Here is a 23562-nt window from a genome sequence, read left to right as displayed (position 1 = left end):
GTAAAAAAAACACTTCATTATCCTTACATAGAGAACATAAAAGCCAGCCTTCATCTGCTGAGTGAAAGATCTGCTTTCTTACCTGCTCTCTTGGGCTTGCATAYCCATTAAGTAGTCATAGGATAAAATACAGAAGCAGTCCTGCAAGCAGGGCTGTGGTCCCTTACCTCACAAATGAGTGCCCTAGTCATAGGGCTAGAGAATCACACTCTTGTGAGCTTTCTGGCTGAATAAATTTTGAATTCCTTCTGCACAGTGGCACATCTTAAGCAGAAGYGGAATGTCTGCCTTGCCTCCCCAGGCAGCTTGTATTCTGATCACTTTGATAGAAATGTGAAGTACAGCAAGGAAGTGAGGTTGAATCTGTGCGCCTAGCTGGTTTTGCATGTGTGTGGGGGGGGTGTTCTTTCTTTTTGTTCTTTTTAAAATAATTACTTGATMCACTGAGCTGCAAGACCAGCTTTTGCTTTGGTTGTACTTCAGATCAAAACGTCTGACACAACAATAATTTTAAAAGATGCAAATCCTGTTAGGGGCTGTTAGGCTTACTCTCTAAAGGTGGACACAAAATTGAGCCCCTCTAAGGGAAAGCTGGGTGACRGGGAAACTTCAAAGTCACAGGGCGGTTTATGAGATACAGATACATCTAGAGACAGCTAGCAACTGAGAACAGAGCCATAGTTTACAACTTTCAATGTCTGACTCCTGTCCTTGTCTTGCTTCCTTCAAATCCTCTGCCAGATTTGGCCCTAATGAAGTGAGCATTTCCTTAAGGACTATCACAATTTTGTAGAAGTATAGCTAATTGGCAGACATTTAAAGTAATATTCCCTCCAGATGAAAACAGCTAGCTGGAACGATCACTTCTTATTAAGTGTGAAACCTGATTATAACATTCATCTATAGCCTGCCGTAGAARTACAATAACCAAGATTAAATGAATCATATTCTGCTGTGAATTAAATATAGCACAAAATTTAAATGAAAAATGTAGTTGAATATAGGAAGGTCTCTGGTTTAAATTATGCAGTATTTGTGTTCTTAGCAATGTATTACAAAATCTGCTGGCTGCATAAATATACTCAGAATAATAGAATCAAATAGCTTAATGATCGTGATTAATACCAGATATGGTATATAAACAAATTGCAGACTTGAGTGAGAAAGTCTGTTGTTTAGCAGAGACGTCTYGGCAGCAAATGTTGAGAACATTAGGAGCAGTGTTATCTGAAAAGTGCAAAAATACTGCAGTAGAAGATGAATCAATATTAATCAGTTCTTAGAACTATATGGAAAAAAGCTAGTGTTATCACAGACAGAAATTGTTACCAAACTCTTCGCAATTATTTGTATCCAAATGGTTAAATATAAAAAGGTTATTCAAAATTAATTATTGTGTGATATCACATTTTCACTGTAATAGTAATTTTCAAATTTATCACTTTTTAAATGTCATTTTACTGAGTAGTTAAGATCTTTCCAGTAAAATCGGATTTCATTAGCACTTTTAAGAACTCTAAAAAAACATTATGTAGTTTATTTGTGCACATGAAGGCACATTATCAAAATTTATATACTCTGGCACCTTTCTGAAACAGACATTTCTATCAGGAGACTATGCAGAAAGGTGCTCCTCAAGACGGRAGAAACAATTGTTGCCACCTTCAATATTGCAAGATCCTACATGAGATCATTTTTTTTCTTAAACTAAGGTATCTCTTTCAGTGACCTTGGTTTGAAAGACAGATGTCTSCCAAGGAAGATGGGGACCTCCCTTGGAAATGGAGAATGTGAACCCTTCTTCCCTCCTAATGATTATAACTTTGAAATTAAGGGGTTTTCAGCCAAAAATATGGGGTGATGCATTAGGATTTTTAGTTTCTATATTTTCATGCATCTTTATTCTTGTACTTCTCAAGTACAGCACATTTCTCCCACCTTTAGACAAAACAATTCCTTTCTGAGCCTGAATCCAAGGACAYCTCGCTGCCTCAGAGCCCCAAAATATGTMAACAACAGCGAGTTGGGCGGRAGCAAGCTTGGGATGGTTGACATCATCACCTGAAAATATCATGGGAGAATTAAGATCCAATATGTTAACAAGACAGAACTTACAAAAGGTGAGGATCTCGTGACCCAGTGTCCATTTTGGGCGTAGCCTCAGGATCAGGAGGCTTTTGTCTGCCCTAATGTACCAATAGGCCTGTTAGGCYTGTATTGRAGTTGTCTATTCTCATTCTCTTAAATTTGTCTGGCCTCTATTTCGGATTAGCCTGGATGATAAAGCACCAGGGGACTAGGAATAACAATTCTTTACTAGTATTTATAACGAGGCAAACAAACCAGAACGACAGCAACAACAACCAAAGCCATCAAGGCAGCGCCGATCTGCCCTGGGCTGTCCCCGCTCTCCCCTGCGCTGCAGTTCCGGCCACGGCCGGCAGGGGGCGGCGATTCCTCCGCGCCGGCAGGGGGCGCTGTGCTCCACCGCCTCTCCCCTCACGCGGTGATGGCGGGCGGGGTGGATGGGGGGATCCCCGAGCGGAACCTCGGAGTGCCARCTGTGGCGGCAGGAGCTGGCCTCGCCCGGGGTAACGAGCAAGACGTGCCAGAAACTCCGCAGTTGTGGTGTGTCCCGGCAGGCGGGTTTGCGAGGTTACAGTGTAACAGGAACCCCGAGTAGTGGCGGGGTTAAAAACGGAGGAGCTGAACTGCGGCAGTCCGGCTCCCGAGCCGGGAAAGACTCCTGCACAGGGAAAGGGGTTCGGAGTCTCGCGTTTTCCCTTGTKGCACCCGAGTGGATGGTGAGAGTCCACTCTCCGGTGAGATAGGATGTTAATAAGGTTCTTTTGGTTCTTTCTTAATAAGGCTCAATGGTTCTTTTACAAGYAGGGCCTCACTCACGGTAGGAGATGGAAAGTTGGAGTCAGAATTCTGCAGTGGTGCTGGATTTTTCCYGCTGCGACTGCAGCCTGTCTCCCCTCTTAAGTCCCCAGAAAGCAGGAGAGCTAAGAGCTGTGCTCAGCCTCTTCCATGAGCCCAAATCTCGCAGTATCTCCACTGCTCCAAGAGAAACACTCCAGATAAGGATATAGCCAGCTGCACCCTTCCCCCAGAGCTGGGTTAGTTCTTTTGTCTTTTCTTAAGTAACAGTCGTTGTTGTCTCTTAGCAACAGATGGGACAAAATTCCCTAAAACAAAAGGAAAAATCCTAACCTCCAAGAAGCATACACTGAGAAGATACTTTATCTGTCCAAGTTACACTGTTATAAACATTAATATTATTAGTGTGATAATTTTAAGATTAATCTTCTATGTTTGCTCATTCTGCAGACAGAGTGCATTTCCCCTCAAGCATAGTAGTCAGAGGACTAAGATATTGAATGGATGCATCTGATGTTCTAGGAAACTCACATTTCTACATGAACACTGATACTCTTTTACATAGCTAATTCACATCTTCGTGCTTCAAATTTAAAGGACAGGGTGCCATCCAGAGGGACCTGGACAGGCTCGAGAGCTGGGCCCACAGGAATCTCATTTTGTTTAACAAAACCAAGCRCTGGTGCTGCACCTGGGTCAGATCAACCCCTGGTAYCAGSCCAGGCTGGGGATGAACAGACYGAGASCAGCCCTGCCCAGAAGGRTTTGGGRGTGCTGGGGGTGAGAGCTGGACATGCCCYGGCCATGGCACTCCCAGCCCAGAGAGCCAAACGTGTCCTGGGCTGCACCCAGAGCACCGTGGGCAGCAGGGGAGGGAGGGGATTCTGCCCCTCTGCTCCGCTCTGCTGAGACCCACCTGGAGCATCCAGCSCWGGGGACCCTGCACAGGAAAGACATGGCTYTATTGGAAAAAATCAGAGGAGGCCCCCAAGGTGATCAGAGGGACAGAGTAACCCTCCCACAAGAAAAGGCTGGAGAGAACTTGGATTGTTCACCCTGGAAAAGTAAAGGCTTCAGGGTGACCTCGTTACAGCCTTCCTGTACCTGAAGGGAGCGTGCAAGACAGATGGAGAGAGACTTAGTAACAAGAGCCTGTAGTGACAGGGCAAACCTACTGGAAGKGTAGGTTTGAATTGGATATTAGGGAGAAATTCTTTATTGTGGGGCTGGTCAGGCACTGAAGCAGATTGTCCAGAAGAGCTGTGGGTGCCCCATCCCTGGGAGTGTTCAAAGCCAGGCTGAATGGAGCTCTRAGCAACCTGGTCTAGCATAAGGTGTTCCTGTCCAAGGCAGGGGGCTTGAAATTAGGTGATTTATAAGGTCCCTTACAATCCACATTATTCCATGATTCTGATAYGATTCCATAGTGAGAAGCTTCAGGAATACTAGTGGCAGAGCCACTCTTCTCCTAATGCTAGTGTTACCGACTGGATACTTCTGATGAAACTCAAGTAGGTCTTATTGAAGGGAAAATGATAGCCTGACTGTAAGATTGCAGATAAAATTCCTGAAAATTTTAGGTAATGAAATGTGTATGATTCTGTCCTTCACATTTATCCTGTACATAAGAGAGATTTAATTTAATTTTGTTTTACTCTTATAAAAAAAAGGGAAAAATATTTTCTGATACTATGAAAAAATGCATTCTTTTTGGGTATCTGCTTAAGTGTTTGGTTGTGTCCCTCTGCTGGTACAATAAAAAACAGCTTGTTATTATCAGTGTACATATTATTCYGTTCCATTTCTCTGATGCTTCTTTCCTGTATTACCAGAAATTTCAGGTTTTAGAAAAATCTAGAGGCAAATATTTAAATCACAGGAAACATGTATTTAATGAAAATATCCCATCTGATTCCAAGAATTTATGTGGAGGCAAAACCTTGAAGTTACAAAAATGGATGAGGCTATAAAACCTGAAATCTTCAAATAACATAGTAATCCAAAATACATATTCAAACAGACGATCCAAGTGAAATGGACTATCTTTAACTTGTGATCCTTCAATAGCTAATGAGATCAAAAACATAATAATCCATAATTACATGCAGCAAGAAGTGAAAGAAGCAACCACCATTTCTCTGCATGCTTCAGACTGGATGGAAGTGCTGCTAGGAACAATCTAGATAAGTTCTGGCCTACATTCAGTCAGTTACGTCATGAGCTGGATAGAGAACAAATCTGATTCATATTTGTTGTTCTTTCTTTGACCACATTAACTACAGACATAATTAAGTTTGTAATGAATAGAAGACTTTCCCCCACTTCAATCTTGGGAACTCAACTGGATTTTAAAAAGAAAAGAAACTGCTTATACCTTATACTAAGATTTAGAATTCTCTTACTGCTCTTACACATTTCTGTATTCTAACAAAGGCCACAAACAAACCTCACTTTGGTTTTAGAATTAGGTTTCCACCAAGAAGAGCATAGAACTTTATGTCAGGCTGTGTTTATGTTCCTCTGCCACACTGGCCTAAAGGCCATAGTGCCACAAAGTGATTAGACAAGCTTATGCTTCTGTGTGCCATTGGCCTGAACATCAGGACTTGTTATTGCAATATGCTGGAGAGACTTAACTTCTCTCCAACATCTCATCAGGTCAGGTTCCAAATTTCTTACTTACGTGTAGCCCAATTAACACAGGAAGGCAAATGCCTCCACTAAGCCATTTTTTCACTTCCTGCAGCTGGGGAAATGGACACGTTCTATGTGCTCAAAAGGTTCAGGGAGGTCCCAACTGTAGTTCACATGTAGATCTGGCACGGTTTCCCAACAGCTGTAAAAGATATACACATAGTTTTTGTGCTAGATGGTAAAAAGGAACCAGCAGCACAGTGGCAAGCATAAGAAAACTTTTTATATAGACAGATAGTCTGACAACTATTTAGTTAATCTGTGTGCAAACTAGAAGAAATCTGGGGTAGAGTCAAAGGTATTTTATTGCATGTTTAAAAAATTTTCCTTCTAGCTCAAGAATGTCCAAGGGATACTATTTTGCTGATTCAGGATTTTTCTTAAATTCCTCTTATTGCACAGGCTATGTGGTTGCCAGAGTTAATATGGATATACATTTGATTTGGCTTCTCTCAAGGATTATGCAATGTGTTAAATCGTGCGTGTGGTTCTRGTTTATGGCTGAATACAAATTACAGAATAGTACAAATTCATTTTAACAATGTTGACACTCATACAAGACAGGAAAATTTATRGGGAATTTGATACTTCTAATTACAGATTTCCATAATGTTTTTGATAAATAATAAGAAAACCTTTTCTGTAATTTTAGAATAGGCTGGTGATTTATGTTTGTTATATCAATTCAGATTTTTATTAAAGTTACTTCCTTTTAATGGTCAGTATTTGACACTCTTTTGTGTATAGATATAAACTTTTTTCATTGCTGTACCTTCTACACAAGCATCTGTCTCTTTATACAACCATAAACTTGCCATGTCAGGGTGACCCAGTTCACTGAAAAGCCCTTTGCTGAAGGTGGGAAACAAGGAAWAGGTTTGGTTTGTTCACTAGAACAGCAAAAATGACAACAAAGATACAAAGAAATCAGAGTACGTACTATTCTATATGTCATTTAAGTGACATGGAATTTTTTTTTTCTCCTTTATTTTATTTTTGTTCACTTTCCTGGTTAAGAGACAAAGATACATGAAACATTTCCCATCCTTTTAATGACAGAATTGCTTCTCTTTTCTCTTTTGAGATTTTATCATTATCAGAGAAATTTAAGCTGCTGTCGCTCTATCACAGTATACAGCTGGAGAGCTTTATTGCAAATGTAGTGCCATAATGCAGAACAAGTCTTAAGTCAGTAACAAATCTATAAAATGTAGGCTGCATTTTGGTATCTGCTATTTACACCAGGCTGCTGATCTCTGCAGACTGTGATTGATGTGCTGCTGATGCTGCTGTTCTGCCTGACAGTCATGCTAGGTAAAGATATCCCACTAAGGTATAGAACAAAATTTGRGCAGAAACATAATACAGAGAAATTGCATTAAATAAGTTCTCATGAAATTTAGCCACCCCCGAAGTTTGTCTGTAGGCAGAAGTGAGTTTCCAAGTGTTGAGTGGACTCTGAGAATAAGGCATTTGACATGCTGACCCTTTCAACAAGGGTCAAATGCATAATTTGGGTAGCGCTGAGTGTTTCTCCACACCTACCTCGCCCCTTCTCTCTCTAACTTGATTTTCTACTAGGTATCTTATTTGAATGAATATTTCAAGTGGTCAGTATGGGCAAAATTCAACAACCAGCCGTTTTGAAGATGTTATATAGTCTTACTATAATCTGCTGTTTGAACCTAACTGTAATTTGGACATCATGGTTAAAAAACTTTAAAACCTTTTGATGCTTTTTCTTCTCTATGAAATTTTGAAGAGATGACCAACTGTCTTTTTAGAAAGTATTTAGCTACCATAATACTTTAATGACATATTTAATTGGATCACAGCTTGAAGTGGTAGCAAACTGAGTTTGCCCTTTGCTTTARCGTACCTAGGAATCCTGATCTATATTCCTGATTGCTATTGAATTTTCTAGATTTCATTATAAAATCAATAACCGTTGCACATGGTAAAATAGTTTACAAGAACTGCAACATATTGTGGACTTCTGAAAACATACTGAGCTCACTGAAGCCACCCAGGCAGCCAATTAGGAGAAAACATCTATTAAGGAAAAACAGGGCAGTCCCATTGACTGCTATTGATTTTCTCAGCCCTGTGAAAAGACAATCAATTAGATAAAGAAGGCTAATGTTACAGCTGCAATTTAATAACCCCTAAAGAAAGGAGGAGGGCTATTGATTCCTGACATGGAATGCAGAGCTTATTGAAATATACTGAACTTCACCTGTCTTATAATCAGGCCTCGAGGAAAGAAGGTCTTTTTGGGACTCAATGTAACTTGTGGCATAGAATCTCAACTATTAAACTGGCTTGGTGATGTCAGACCTCAGAGATGCAAATGAAACAAAAGTTTAGAGGAAACACAAGCCCAGGGTTGAATACTAAATCACAGGAGCTATTGAGAGACACTGTTTTGGTGAAGGTTGTTTCTCTTTTTCATACAGAAAGCACCAGAGTACCACCTGTCATTTTCAAAAGCAAAGTCAGTTTTGCCAACCACCCGTGAATGACAAATAAAGCTTTATATGAAACACAAGGGCATATTATGTGCTATTGTGTGTTCTGCTAAGTGCTAATTTATCTGGCTTGTTCTCTTCAGCAAACACACGCACAGACACATGAAATAATCCATCTAATTATGTAGCTATTTAGGAGAAAAACAGAGCAAGGTGTTTTTGTCTGAAACAGAAGGTACATGATACAACAAAGGTTTCATCAAAACCTAACACAGTTAATGAAAATAAATGAAGTGGGGTAGCTGTAACAATTTTCGAACAAATAAACTTTTTTCAGTTTTATATTTAGGGTAGACCCAGCTGCCTTTCATAAATAGTTGAGTACTTTCTTTTATTTTTTGATAGTCCTTAATTGGAAATGGCTAATAGGCCTTGTGGCTTTCCACCATAAAATCTGGTTTAAAATACCTTATATAGATATTTTCTTTATGTTCTTTTTCTATTGCTTGTATTTGATCCTTTCTCTGTCATTATATATATGCCTCTTTTTTTTACCAGTAGACAGCTGCTATTCACAATAATTGCCAGGGCAGTCAATTATACTTTAAATAGGCCCACTTGAGGGCAAATGAGCGTATGGTAGTCTAAATTGTGCTGGAGACATATTATACACAAAGACTGTCATTTCAAGCATCTGGAACATGACAAATATTATTTGGAAGCAGTGCAGTATCTATATAGTATACTCTATATAGTGTACTATACAGAGTGTATATCTATAGTGTACTCTATATCAGTATAGCAATACGCAGTGAACTGTGTTTGCATGCTTTGAAATGCTGGTATCTACCTATGTATCTGTGTATGTGTGTATGTATGTATGTATGTATGTATGTATGTATGTATGTATGTATGTATCTATCTGTCTATCTATCTATCTATCTATCTGTCTATCTATCTACCAGTATCTCTCTCCATACAAATATGTATTTGTGGACAGAGACACAAACATATACATACATATAAAACACACGAAAATGAATGCCTAAACTGTGTAGCAAACACCTGATTTCCTATTTTTATAACATGAGAAAGAGTGAGTGATCCTCTGTAACAAGGTTTGTAAAATATTAACTTTTCCCTAATATGTAAAGTACTATGGAACTGGACACAATGAATATTCACTTAATTTGTCAAATCAGTTAGTGATTTTTCTTTCTTGTGTGAGCATGCATGATAAATACTCTTCCTGTTCTAGGGTGATAATGAGGTTCTAGGAAAGTGAGCCAGATTAGGACAACATTAGGATCAACATAGTTAGAGCTGCATAAGAAATGTGCAATGTAACTCACAACAGCACTTCTTTCAAGATTATGTGAATAATGATAAACAAGCAAAAATCTCAAACATCAGAATGGAGCATTTGGAAAAATGGAACAAATAACCTACACCAACCAAAGCATTTAATATGATGCCTTATTTTTATACAGAAACAGCTTTAAAGGATTACAAATAAGCAAAATTTTCTAGTTAAGGAAATAAAGAAAAGAAACTAATTAATTCCCATAGTGCCATTAAGTCTTTGCAATAYGACAATTTACATTGAAGGGACTGATTCTGAGCATTTCCTGATTGTTCTCTCAAAAGCTCTGTTTATTGAGCATCTTTTAAGATCACGATGTGCATAATGGCACAATTCCACAGGAGGAAGTAATAAAATCCATCACTGCATGAATGCAATTGTACAGATAAGATGCATCTTACTATATTCTTCCTGAAAAGGAGGAATGCACAAAACTGGCACAAAAATTTGTTCTTTAGGTATTCCATTATCGATAGCTAAARCTCTAGATCAAAATAACCTTTTATTTTTAATTTATTAAAAAATAAAATACAGCATGTTACMGGTAGTATGTTAGGAAAGAGCATCAAACAATATACACAAGCTTGCAAATGCAGTATTAGGAAATGAATTTAAAAAATGAGAGGGTTAGGAAGAGACATTCATTAGCACGTCAGGACAGTCTAAAAGGCAATTAAAAGCTGACAAAAATAGTGAATTTAGCAACATATATATATAAAAAAAGTATTTCCAAGGAACATGCTCAATTGATTTTTCCTTTCTTGCAGACTTAATTAAAAAACATGTGATTTTGAAAGGATCATGCCCATAGCCAGTGTGTTTAATTTGCCTTTAAAGCTTTGTAAAAACCTCAGAGTCTCTAAGGCATTGGCCACTTTACAGCTGAGAAAATGGTCAATAACAAATTTTTTCAAATTAATGATATATSTCTTCATGATTCAATTCTATTTCATGCCCAGCTAACGGCAAGATSTAGGAAAGGGCTTGACTGTGTCCAAAATCCAGTTTTGAAAAATCCTGCCCTCAGCCATTACTCAGTTCTGCAAGCCCAAGTTCAATTGATGACCCAGATCTGAAGTCCTGATTCTTCTTCTGATAAAATGCTTTTGATAGGACCAAAGATCTCAGCTTTTTTTCTGTGACATAAACATATCTGATGCACCAAATAATAGCAGTTGTGTTTGGAAGCTTGGTCCCCACCTGTCTTCTTTTATTTATTAATCTGCATACCAACATTCAGAATTTAGCAGACAGAAAGTCATCTAGTGAGTGTTACACTTTAAACTGGAGGGTTTTGGTGTGAGAAGTGGAAGACCTCTGATCCCTGTCCTCAGACTCTCTTGTGTATTTTAAGTGACATAGCCACTGAGGAAAAACAASCACCCACAAAAACCATAAATGGTAGTGGGAGCAGAAGTTTACCCCAGGAGACCTCCATGTTTACATGAATGCCATAACCACTAGGCAATGGAAGACTGTTTACTCACACACCCACTTCTCTCCCAAAGTTTGTGCACAGATGAAACTGAAAAGGTAATTGTAGAAACAAAACATCTTCATTTTAGAAAAAAACAGTTATTTTTCAGTCACATTGTAAATAGTTAATAAGACAAATAACTAAATGCATTTACTGTTCTTTTAGTGCTGAATAAAACCTAGGAGAAATATGTCTTGAGAAAAATCTCTGAGCAGAAAGAGATAAAAGTATTAGGATGTCTGTATGTCACAGTCAATTAGAAGGTTACCTTCTTATCATTACTGCTTATCATAACTGAAGGAAATGGGCCCTCCTGATTGGCAGAAATTAGTTAAACCAGCTTAGACTAGATTCAAATGCCATCTGTTCACTGCTCTAGAGAACAAATTACAAAGTCTGTATTAATGACTAGAGAGAAAGTAATAAAAAAATTCAAAGTGTTTTTCTTTGGAGGGAAAGKTTCAGTTTTAAAACTGAAACAGGTTATTCTGTTCATAGTGTCTTCTGSTCTTTATAATTCCTACTCTATGGGTTTTTTTAGTTTCTTTACAACAAATGGAGTTGCTAATCATAAAAATGTTGGTGTAGGAATTTTTAAGTTGCTACAGAAGTTCCTTCTCATGTTGGGAGTGGTGGATCAGTATAGCCTACAAGAGCCTTGAAGTCTGGGAGCTTGCTAGTCTCATGGAGAGATTCATTTCTAGAGGCTGAGCAATTTCCAGCATAACAATGAGTAGGATAGAACTGGAATCATGGATTCATGGAATGACCTAGATTGGAAGGGACCTTTATAGATCATCCAGTTGCAATCCTCCTGCCATTCATGAGCGGGGACACCTTCCACTATACCAAGTTGCTCAGAGCTCKATCCAACCTGGTCTTGAACACTTCCAGGGATGTCACATCCCCAGCTTCTCTAACTACCTGTTCCAGTGCCTGACCACCTCACAGTCAAAAATTTCTTCCTAATATCCAATCTAAACCTACTCTCTTTCAGTAGGTTTGTCTTGTCTCTACAAGCCCTTGTTACAAGTGCATCTTCATCCTTCTTGCAGGCTCCTTTCAGGTACAGGAATTAGGTGATCCTGAAGCCTTCATTTTTCTGGGCTGAACAATCCCAATCCTCTAAGCCTTTCCTCACAGGAGAGGTGTTTCATTCCTCTTATCAGTTTGGTGGCCCTGCTCTGGACTCACTCCTACAGGTCCTTGTCCTTCCYGTGCTGGGGATCTCAGAGCTGGATGCAGCACTGCAGGCAGGGTCTCACAACAACAGAGCAGAGGGGCGGAACCCCCTCTCTCACCCTGCTGGCCATGCTGCTTTGGATGCAGGCCAGGATGCAATTAGCTTTCTGAACTGCAAGGACACATTGCAGGTCATGTCCAGCCTCTCATTCACCAGCACGCTCAAGTCCTTTTTGGCTCGGCTGTTCTGGATCTGTTTATCCCCCAGTCAGGAGTTACGCTACCAGAGGTTCAGCACATTACACCTGGTCTTGTTAAATTTCATGAGAGTCCTGTGGGCTCACTCATCAAGGTATTTTTTGTTCATAATAAGTAAACATTCTCGAAAACATATTTCAAGTTCTAAAATGTAATATTCTTTTGAGCAGTATGGCATGCTATAGTGGKCAAGAGTTTACTCCTGTGTCTAAAATAAATATTACTACAAAATTGTTTTGTGTCATGTCCTGTTCAGAGGATCAGTACACTGATGGATCACTGATAAAGCACGCTGAATATATATGGCTGTTTGTGAAAAGAAGACTGAAATGGAAAATTACCTTATCTAGGAAAAAAAAATCCTTACTGGGTTTTMAATATTATTTTCATTGAAAAGCTTTCCTTATGTAGAAAAATGGTAAATTTCTTCACTCAAGCCCATGGCATAAAGCAATCATTCTCTCCTCAGTTCCAGTCTTAAATGACTACATAACAGCATGTTCTTTAAAGAATGTTGCCATGTTATATGTAAATAAAGAAGAAAAAAAAACATGAAAAGGTTTAATCTTGAGGATTATTTAATAAGAGTTTTGTTTTAGCTAGACAGTGTTGGCACACATTGTAAATTGAGCATGTTGTGTAGTGAAAATTTTAAAAAGTGTGTGAGAAGTGTTGCTTTTGTATTCTGTTTGTAAATGGTGAAATCTGTGAATAAATTGAAATTTTCTAGGATATGTTTATTATTCATAATAGTATGCCAAATAATGCCTGCATAATTATTGAGCTTGAACTGATTCATAAATGGCTTTTTGCTGGTGCTCAATATTTGACATGGGCTGTGATTCAATGTTTTGAACTGCCTCCTTGCTTGGAATGAGCCTGACAGCTCCAGATCTCTGGCACTACAGAGGTCAGGAAGATTACTGCAGCTGAAGAAAAGATCAAACATTTAAAAAAATACTCCTTTCCTCTCTGCCACAAATGTGAAATACTCAATAACAGCAAGAACACACATTTTTAATAAAGAAAAAGATTATTATTCTTGGCATCCAAGTTCTTTTCTACACTTCCCCTTTAACATCCTAGAGACACCCACTGCTTCCCTTCAGTGGTTGTATTCCTGTTATGCATTTTATGCCATTTAGTTTAGRTTTTAATACATTAATTTACTCAGTTAAACTTGCTTCTGTTTTGCCAAGCTTCTTGAGACATGACTAACTACTGTCCTATGTAGGGATAGAGATTCACCTGCTTTGATGATCCACTATAAGGTATAACAGTAACAAGAAGACGATATAGAGCACAACAGAATTTTAAAAATAGATTATTCAAATGAATTTTGATTGGTAAACAACACAGCAGTCTCTGAAAATGACTTTCTGACATGTTAGAAGGTAGGAAATGAAAAATATAAACGTGAAGAAGGCTAGACTTTTTGCTTTGCCATATAAACGTCATTCAATAAAATTTATTCTCTTTTTACTAAAATCTAAACTCTCAATGAAAATTTAAATCCAGAAAATTTCAGTCCTCTGTTTCTAGTAAACAGAGTCTTTTTTTGAATATTTTCATGTATATATTTTGAATATTTGTGTTGGACTATTTTCAGTCATTTTTAGCATGTCAGTTATATTAAAATATTCAAGCCATGGATTAAACAGTTGTAGAATGCTTTCTGTAAGGATATTAGGCCTTATCTTAGACTTTTGGAGTAGCATTTAGTGTTTCCCATTATTACATACCCTTACAGACTTCAAGGCTTAAAAATAGCAGTTTTAAGCCAAATAATACCCCATTAASGATCAATTCAAGTTCAGGGGGAACTAAATAGGAACTTAAGGGGCTATGGTTCATCTAGAAAATGAAAACATCAATAGTTTTCCCACATATATTTATGATATTTACCGAGGACGCAAGAAGGGAAAAAGACTGTCATACTTTTAGCAAGAAATATAATGATGCAATTTAATCTTTAAAACTTTTTTTTTTTTTTTTTTTTTCCAGGGATGGAGTAGGGGGAGTAGAGTGAGTTGTTTGGTTTTTGGTTTGGCTGTTTTGCTGTTTTTGTTCTTCTTTTTCCCCACAATCCCACTCCAGATCTGGCAGGTATTCAGGAGAGAGGAGATTCTTTAGGTGGTTTAAACCCTTTCAGAGATTGCAGATTACTGCTTGAATTTCACTTGGAGAGCCTGCTTGTTACATAGAGCCATTTATGTGTTTCCTATCCATTTGCTGATGGGGGAAGAATATTGTTCATTAGGACTTTGATTAATTTATCACAGGTGTCCAGAGCCACTATGCTCTTAAGGGATGGGCATGTGGGACATCATTCCCTCCCACTCCTGTGCACAGCTGTGTCTGTCCTAGAGAAAATCCAGCTCTTCATTAGCACCTTGTGCAAGAGCTATAGATCTTTTGGCCACATAACCTATTTAGATTTCCTTATAAGGGCCATGTGAAAGTATCTAATCAATGTGAATGTGTGTTTTCAACATGGAAGCTTCCTGGGTGACTCATGAGGCCTTTAAAAGGCAGCATAAGTGGTCAAGGACTTAAAGTACCCTATATTATTGAAAATTTTAATGTGCTCATCAATAAGTAGGACTGAAAGATGGCTCTCAGCTCACTCAACTCTCACCACAAGAGGAATTATCACAAGTGTACTAATCAGAATTGAAGATTTACTCATGTCTTCTTGGCTGAAATTCAACTCATAAATGAAGAGTTGTTCCAGTCAGTTATACCTTCAGAGGGTAAAAGGGAAATCAATTTGCTCATCTCGTAGTTTAAAAAAAGGTAGAGTAACTGCTTAACTCCACCAGACATAAATTGTGCAGAGATTCCCCCAGAGAATTATTCTTTCTGGAAGTGGTGTTTGACTTCACTTTTGAAGTTACACTGAAAGAAAAATAATGACAGGAAGCAATGTCAGAGACTTTCATAAGAAATGCAGAGCATGGACCTCCAAAAAATATATATTGGCTTTGGAAAATCTGTAGTTCAAAATTTCTGCCCATTTTTACCGAGATCAGTCTATAGATCATGATCCTATATTGTCTGAGAATACAGAAGTTTGTTTTTTTCAGACATTGAGGTAAACTTATTTGGCAACATTGCAAATTCTTTTTGAGGGATAAAAAAAAATTAAAATTGAGGCAAAAAGTTGAGTGACTTTCTTATTTAGTATGTAGCAGGAGATGTAATTAGTCACTGCGTCCAAGTTATTAACAGAGAATGTTAAAGACTACCTCATCTAGAAGAGAGTAAGTTCCACTTTTCTGAACATCAGTTGTGTCAGTAACATACTAGTATTTCAAAATTTTAATTCTCCAAGATACATGCTAAATACATATTGCTACTTTTTGCAGCTATATAATTCAAAGATATTTGCATATGGTATGACATAACTCTACAAAATATAATCCTAGATCAAATCAGGTGAAAGGAAATCTTGTCAGTTGGGGTTTTCTTCTCATAGGATTTTCTTGTCCTGTTTCACTGGGAAATAGTAGAAATCAGTTCACAAGAATTAAATTTTTGTCTTTGTGCTGACATGAAACTGGAAAATGTATGAACCAATCTGTAATTTAAAATGTCTAATTAATTAATTTTGTGAAATGTAAATTTGATTTACCACAGTATRTTAAAGATCTTAAGTAGAACACAGAAAATACAAAGACTTCAACACTTTATTCTCTTATCAGTTTGCAAACATAACCTATGACATGTCAGACTGAGAATTATTCCATTTAATTTACTCTATATTAAGGAAACTCACAGCTCATTAATTAAATCAATTAATTTAGTAAAACCAAAATTGCATCTAAATGATGGGGCAAACACCCTCACAACCAAAAAATACTTTAAACTATTATAATTTAACTGCTCTAAACAAAAGGTGTTCACATATATCAAAATTTTGAATATACACATTTAAAACATCCATATTTACAGTACTGAAAYATAGTGAAAGGAATTCTGGGTTTAACCCAACCACATCCTGGGCTGCATCAAAAGAAACAGGGGACAGGAGGTAATGCTTCCYATCTGTCCTCGTGAAACTTCACCTGGAGTACTGCATCCATCTCTGGGGTCCCCAACATAAGGMCATGGAGTAGTTGAAGCAGGTCCAGAGGGCCAGAGAGGGCTGGAACATCTCTTCTGTGAGGAAAGATTGAGACAGTTGAAGTTCTTCAGTCTGGAGAACAAAAAGGTTTGGGGAGACCTTACTATAACCTTTCTGTACCTGAAGGGGGCCTGCAGGAATTGACAACTTTCTAGCAGGGATTGTTGCAATAGAACAAGCCCCTTTTTTAAACAAAAATAGGGCTGATTTAGTTTACATTTTGTGAAGAAATTTTTTACAGTGAGGGTGGTGAAACACTGTAACAGGTTGACTGGAGAGGTGATAGATGTCCCATCCCAGGCTGGCCAGGACATGTAAAAACATGATCCAGTTGAATGTCCCTGTGCATTGTAGGGTGGGYTGGAAATAGATGAGCATTAAAAGTCCTATCCAACCCAAACTGTTCTATGATTCTGTGACTAAAAATTTGCAGAGAAGAGTTTTCTCAGCTGAAAAAAAGCAAAATGGAATTCCTGTTTACTGCCTTCTGTTGACACAGGACAGCCTCTAAATAGATTTCAATTTGTTTTAAAGAATTCTTGGATCTGTTGGATGCTTTCTACCCCCTAATCTTTCCTCTTTAATCTGGATGTGGTCAAAGAGCATATTAAAAAAAAAAAAAAATAAGGATCCATTTCCCTGACTAGGTAAAGATAATTAKTTAGTAGGATTGGGCTGACATCACATTTGTGAAGACACTGAAGACATAAAATTCAGGAGTGTCTTCGTCCAGGTTAAAAAAATTACAAAAGTCTTTCAAATTCATGTATTTCTCTCTACGAAACAGGACATAATTGAGACCTCTTACACCAGTCCTGCATTTCCTGTTTGGTCTCCCAGAAAGAATCTGAAACAACCACAGAACCCACAATTTTTTAGGTCTGAAGTCCAAGTGACAATCTTAAAAAATATATACTAAACAAAAGGACAATGTTTCGAAAGATATATGGATGGCAAGATATTTATTGTTGTGACTGGTGGAACAGTAGGCAATTTGGCTATGTATCTTCCAGCAGTATCCAGTCAGGAAGCTCAATCTCAGATGCCAGCACTGCAGTGTCTTTTGGACAAACTGTCTTTTTGAGACAAAAATCTTCTTTCCCACAGTCTAGATAAATTATGTTTACTACAGTTTCTAGATTGAAACTATAAACTAAAAAGCACATGGAGAACTTCAATTTGAAATGATGAAAGGTAAAAGAAAATCCCATCATAAGATGTTGACTATGATATCTTAGTGTTCCTGTCCTTAAATTTCTGTATCACACCATTTTCCAAGCAAGAGTGGAAGACTGAAAAAGACAATTGTTCTCTTTGCATCTCCATCATATTCTTTCTGTATTCTTTCAGGCTGTTGGTAGTTTATGCTTTATCTGCAAAAACTGAAGCAGAATGAATAGTAACTAACAACTCTACCAAATAAATGCATACACTTACATGTTTTAAGTGTCCTGTAGTAATCATAAACTTTATTCAAAGATCAGTAGCATACCAAAATATTAAAAATTATTATGAATTAGTTAAAAATGTTCAGGCATGACAATATTTCTGAGAACACCCTTCCTCAGTTTGGGCTAATTATTAAGTTTTGTTATTTCTTTGCTCATATTGTTGGTGAYATAATTTTGTATTTTTTAATGGTCATAAAAATATTATCTATTAAAACAGATATTTTTAGTTTTTTCATTATTTGACAGTTTTGACAGACATTATTGATTTGGTCGGCAACTGTGGCTAACCAGAAGGGGACAATGTGACAGTTTTATGTAACAAAAGGCACAGTGTCATGTCAACTGAACTAAATGTTGTACAAAGTGACAGCAGGACAAAAATGCCTTTCAGACTTAATTTTCTGCTTCATTTTTTCTACCATCAATACATAAGGCAGTGCAGTAGGTGACACAAATTAGCAGGAGAGAGCAAAAGGTCTATCCCTGTTTCTGTTGCTATACTTGACTTCCTTTCACTAAGGTAATCTCCAATTATTTTAAGCGTGAATGAAAAAGAGGAGCAGCTTATAGTAATCAACCTACCTGATTTTCTCATTTAGTAGAAAATATATCCCTTATCAGGATTCTTTATATGTTTCTCCTAGGTGGCTTTTTGGAAAAGATGAAAGAAAAAAGTCCCCCATCTGCTAGGTCATGCCTACAAGACACATTCTGTCAAGTCTTAAAAGCAACAAGAGCTTTGCCTGTGGGATACCTATAATTATTATGTGGAGCGGCCTTGCGCCTGCTGTAGCTCATTGTTCTGCTAACACAACCCGAATGAGAACAGTGGCTCCAGGCTGTGAGTTGATAAAGTGCAACTTTTCGATTTTGCTCTTCTATGGCTGTAGCATTGTGCAGAGTCTGTGAGTGACATCTTTGGCCTTCCTTTGGGCTGAGCAGATTGAATCTGTCACGCTGAGTTAAACAATGACTAGGGGACACAACCTTAGCAGGGCCTGTCATTTTTTCCCACTAATTCAATCTACATTTAATCAATGAAAGTAATTTCTTGTTTGTTTAAGTCTCATATCCAATGGATCTAGAGGTTCCTGAAGTAGTGCACCTCCACCCTGACCTTCTCCCCTGTTAGAACTTGGACTAGTATATCAAGAATGGAATTAGTGAAAATTGCACATTTCAAGGTTGCCATGTTGCTCACTATATATTTAGTCTCCTTTTGTGTTTATATATAGYTTCTGAGTGTCATTTTCCAGTTCAGTTTTCTGAGAGATTCAGAGAAAAAGAAATCGGCTGAAGCTCTATCCCCAAGAGCAACAGCAGTGGACTGTTAAGAAATATAATGCACGATCTTACAGTAGCATTCAGTGGTTGTCCACAATCATGTCTCATATGTAAAGACACTAACAGAAGGATATTTCTTCCTAGGTACAGGCTATCACTTACAGGCTTATTGAAAGTAACCAGTAGTGACTTATGCAAGTTCAAGGACTTTATTGATCGGTTTAGCTGGTCTTAATCAAAATCTGTCTTCTTTTCCACTCATAGTGATTAAATAAGTCTAAGAGAGCCTGACATCAAGTCTTTGACTTTTTATTGGTTCTCAGCAASTGCTGTGCTCAGCACTTCAGTTGCTAACAGTCATCAGGCAGGAAGTTGAAAACTCGAGGAATTTTCAAAAAATAAAAAATTCTAAATCTAGACAAGTTAAATATATCAAGAAGCAAGAGATCAAGTACAAGTTTTAATGCTTTCTGAACGTTTTGTTTTTTGTTTTTTTTTTTAATAAATAGTACATTTTGAACAAACTAGAAGAGGGAAATCAGTAGTTGTCTGATCATAAATATCAGCGGGAAAAAAACCCTGTATTTTTAAATTGTATTCAGTATTTTAACCTGATTTTGCCTGGTTAATCTGGGAAAATTCTGGAAAGAAAAACAAGCAAAAAAAGAGATTCAACTACAATTATCATGCAATATGTATTTTCTCTTACCAATACAATATAAATCTAGAAAGATACATATAAATATATTTCCAATAATACATATAAAGATACTTCCATAAAAAGATATTTCCATACAAAGATATTTCCAATAATTGAATGTGCTTCTCTGAAGACATTAGCAGAAATTGAAAACATGCTATGCACTTGATTATTCATTTTGAGAATACCCAGTCTGAAGGAGAACCCAAGAATCATGGGATCCAATCCATCTTGGTTAAAGCATGGTCTAGACAAGATGGCCCAGCACCCTGTTCGCATGAATCTTTAAAGTGTTCAACACTGGGGAACCCACCACTTCCCTAGGGAGATCATTCCAATAGCTGATTGTTGTCACTGTGAAAAATTTTCTTCTTGTGTCCAGCTGGAAACTCCCCAGGAGTAACTTGTGCCAATTAGGCTCTTTTTTATGCAACTCCATGTGAAAAGGTCTTCTGGCAGATGAGTRTGCTTTACAAAGTGTCCACTTTCCCACACAGTTTTGTATCATCAGCAAACTTTATCATGGTTTATCAGGATCTCACCATAGAGCACTGATGAAGAAACGAAGCTGTGCTGGGCCCAAAGCTGATCCCTGGGGATGTGTGACAGGTTGCTGGTGAAAAGRAGCGATGCAGCACCATCCTCTGCATGCTGCCTGTCAGCCAGTTCACCACCCACTGCAGGGGCCACTTCACTACACTCTAATAACATGTCACTTTTTCTGGGAGGAGGCAGGGACAAAGCATGCCAAATCCAGGTAGACCATGTCTGCTGCTCGTCCCATGTCAGCTGATCAGGTTACTCRTAGAGGACAATCAGGTTTGTCATTCACAATTTGTTCTTGGTGAATCCATATTGGCTTTTCCCAGTCATGTGCTTCATCTGATTGTGATAGTCCCCAGGAAGATTCATTCTACAACTTTCCCAGAGACTGAATCAAGACATGAATCTAATTTCCTGGATCCTCCTCTAAGCCYTTCTTGTTAATGGAGGTGACATTAGCATTCTCCCATTCTTCTCAGACATCCCTCAATCTCTTTGATATCTGTAAGATTATGGAGAGTGGCCTCGCAATGAAGTCAGCTCTCTTAACACCCTCTAGTGGATATTTTCAGGGTCCATTGATTTGTAGTCAACATTTCTTGGGCCTTATCTCCTGGAAGGCAGGACTCCCTGCCAGGCCAGCAGATGCACACCCCAGTGTGCCGTAAGAGTCACCTGCTRTGTGCCCTGGTTCCATTTGGCAGTATACTCTGTGTGCTTCTGGTACAGTTTCTCCATGGAGACATTGCTTATAGGTTAAATCTTCACAGATCTTTAACARTCTGTTTTTGATTGTTTAAAAACAAAGGGTGGAGACTAAAGCAGAATCCTGTTTGTGTGGGTCATAAGTTGCTGCGTTTTCAGTGGTGTTCCTCACAGGAAAATGGTCCTGAAACCACTTATCTATCCCCATCTTGGCCTGTCTAATATAACACAGTTTTTTCCTTCAGCTCAGACAGCTGATGCAACAGATACCAACCTGAGCCCATTTTTTGCAGGTAATTGTCTTTTCTCTAGGAGAAAGGTCTGTGTACTTGTTACTACCCACTGGCTGTGCTATGACTCGTGCCTTACCTACTCCATCTGAGTGTAAGCATAAGATCTCTCAGGGGCTGTCTCTGTAGAAACACTGGTTTTAACTCTGAGATGAGTGTTCATCATCCTCATGGGACCTACAGCACTCCCCTGATTTGTGTCACTACAGGCAGAGTGTGGGGACCTCCTCACATKCTCTCGTGCACTGCACCCTCTTGATTCTGTTTGCCCTTCCTGGTCTCCTCTACTCTGGGGAAGCTGTTAGAGCTGACTGCTTCTGGTGTGCTCTGTGTTCTCTGTTGAGTTTCTCTGACTCCAGGAACATGCTTTACCCCTGGATCCATCACCCAGTAGTAGAAATTTCTGCTGCTGTCTCTGTGCACCTCAAGACTGAGTCTTCAAGCAAAAAGATCACAGTATCACAAAAAACACTGAGTTAGAAGGGACCCACAAGGATCACTGAGTCCAACCCTTGGCCCTGCACAGAACGATTCCCAAGAATCACAAGAGCATTGTCCAAATGCTTCTTGAACTCTGTCAGGCTTGGTGCTGTCACTGCTGCCCTGGGGAGCCTGTTCCAGTGCACATCTGGAATCCTTTGGGTAAAAAAAACCCTTTTTCTAATATCCGATTTAAATCTCCCCAGAGAGAATTCAGGCCATTCCCTTGGATTCTGTCATTGTCACCAGAGAGCAGAGATCAGTGTCTGYCCCTCCTCTTCCCCTCACAAGGAAGTTGTCCCTGCACTGAGGGCTCCCCTCAGTCTCCTCTYCTCCAGGCTGAACACACCAAGTGCCCTCAGCTGCTCCTCACACGGCTTCCCCTCAAGGCCCTTCACCATCTTTGTTCCTCTCCTTTGGACTCTCTCTAGTAGTTTAATGTCTTTCTTATACTGTGGCACCCAAAACTGTCCCCAGCACTSGAGGTGAGGCCTCCCCAGCCCAGAGCAGAGCGGGACAATCCCCTCCCGTGCCCGGCTGCCGATGCTGTGCCTGGTGCCCCCAGGACAGGGTGGACCCTCCTGGCTGCCAGGGCACTGCTGCCCCATGTTCAGCCATGGACCAGGATCCCCAGGGCCCTTTCCATGGCACTGCTCTCCGGCCTCATTCCTCAGGCTGTTCATGCATTCAGGGTTACCCATCCCAGGTGCAGAATCTGGCACTTGCCCTTACAGAATTTCACGTGGTTGGTGAAGGCCCACCTCTTTAATCTACTGGGGTCTCTCTGCAGGGCCTCTCTACCTTTGAGAGAGTCAACAGCTCCTCCCAGATTTCCATCATCTGGGAATTTAATTGGTGTCCCTTCCAGTCCTGAGTCCAAGTCATTTATGAAGATGTCAAAGAGCACAGGGCCAAGGATGGAGCCCTGGGGAACCCCACTTGTGACACATCCCCAGTCTGATGTCACCCCAGTCACTGTAACCCTTTGTGYCTGACCCATGAGCCAGTTGCGCACCCATCACAGGGTGTGTTTGTCCAGCTGTGTGCTGGACATTTTGTCCAGAAGGATACAGTAAGAGACAGCAATGAAAAGTTTACTGAAACCGCAAAAGATCACATCAGCTGGCTTYCCTTGATCAACTGAGTGGATTACTTTGCCATAAAAGGAAATAAGATTTGATAGGAAGGACTTCACTCTCATGAAGCTGTGTTGGGTGTGACCAAGGACTGCATTGCCTTTCAAATGTTTTTTCAAGGCCTCCCACAATAATCTTCTCCATAACTTTATCAGGCACTGAAGTGAGACTTACAGGCCTGTGGTTTCTGGGCCTTCTTGAAATTTGCCCTTCTTGAAAATAAGCAAAGCATTCACCAGCTTCCAGTCAGCTGGGACATTTCCAGATTCCCAAAACAACTCAAAAAATCACTGAGAGAGGTTTTGCAATGATATCCACCAGCTCTTTGAGGATTCTCAAATGAATSCCATCAGGCCCTATAGATTTGTAGGGGTTTAGCTGCAGCTGATTCTTCACAGTTTCAGGGTTGATGGGAGTTACTCATTTCCTCACAGTCATGATCCTCCAGCTCAGGCCACTGAGACCCCCTTGTTCTGTCATGAGTATTGAAGACAAATAATGCCGTGTCTCTGTCCCTACTTG

Source organism: Malurus melanocephalus, unplaced genomic scaffold (assembly GCF_030028575.1).
Source record: "Malurus melanocephalus ecotype Western Australia unplaced genomic scaffold, MMel_1.1 scaffold_158, whole genome shotgun sequence".
Lineage (NCBI taxonomy): Eukaryota > Metazoa > Chordata > Aves > Passeriformes > Maluridae > Malurus > Malurus melanocephalus.
The sequence above is the reverse complement of the archived record's forward strand: the minus strand, read 5'-3'. Positions refer to the sequence as shown.